Raw genomic sequence first — 1,200 nt, forward strand, 5'->3', positions numbered from 1 at the left:
AGCATACAAGTCAACAAATCAACCAAACACGCGAAAAGAATAAGTCTCGGAAGAAAGAGAACATGAAAAGAAAGAGTCAGAAAACCCGCGCGAGCACGGGACGGAACAAACCGACCTGTGCGATCGCGGGTCAGATCAGTCTGACCCGTGCAAGTGCGGGTCGGATCGCATCCGACCCGCGCAAGCGCGGGTCAGACTGGTCCGACCCGCGCCGCGCAGTCCGGAACCCGAAACGCGTTTTGACGGTTTTAAAGCTGTTTTCACAGGATTTATTTGTTCCAAGGGTTACTAACTGACTTGATATCATCCCTAAACATGGTTAGGCTGTTGTTAACTGAAGATAGAGCCAAATCACTTGTTCTCATCCAAATAACCGCATCCGGGGCCTATAAATACGAGCCAAAGGCCTCCATTTTCGGGATCTGGAATTTTATCAAGAGGACGAGGTGCTGCTGGATTGAAGAGTGAAGGAGCACGAAATTTTAGCGAAGGTCAATGAGATCCCGGCGAACATTGGCACAAAGGAGAAGTCGTTCGAAGGATCCGAAGCCCGTACGTTTGTTCCTTGAGATTAGGCTTGGTCTTAATCTCGAGAAGAGTCCTGATTTCACTTAGTCGATCTTAGCGCTTCAAGTCAAAAAACTTCCTCGGTGAAGGCGAAGCTCTGCCGAATTTTCCTACAACCAGATCTGATTCGCGATCGTCCACGGATTAACCCCGGCACCGACAAAGAACCCACGCAAGCAAGAGCCGATAAACAGATTGTAGGCTGTCTAAAAATCACAATAGATAGCTTATCTCCCATCAAACACCGATGATGGAAGTTACAATCTGACGACTTCCAAAAGGCTACAATTTGAAGACTTTCACGTAGATCACTAAAGGCTACAATCTGACGACCTTCACGATAACCGATGAGAGCTCTAGTTCAACAGCATTCACAATCAACATCGGGAGTTACAATCTAACGACTCTCATATTCTTAAGGAGCCAAGACAAAGATTACAAGATAATGATCTTTGCAACTCTATGACAAAAGAGATTACTTGTTGATAATCTCTCCAAAGCAAGACGCGGAACTCATCACCGTGCTCTAAGACCAAAACGCGGAGGTCCTCCCCGTGTGTCAACAGTAAAACGCGAGGGTCAAACCCACGTTACAATATCAAAATGCTGGAGTCGGACCTGCGTTACAACATC

The sequence above is a fragment of the Asparagus officinalis genome, chromosome 2, assembly GCF_001876935.1.
Source record: "Asparagus officinalis chromosome 2, Aspof.V1, whole genome shotgun sequence".
Classification (NCBI taxonomy): Eukaryota; Viridiplantae; Streptophyta; class Magnoliopsida; order Asparagales; family Asparagaceae; genus Asparagus; species Asparagus officinalis.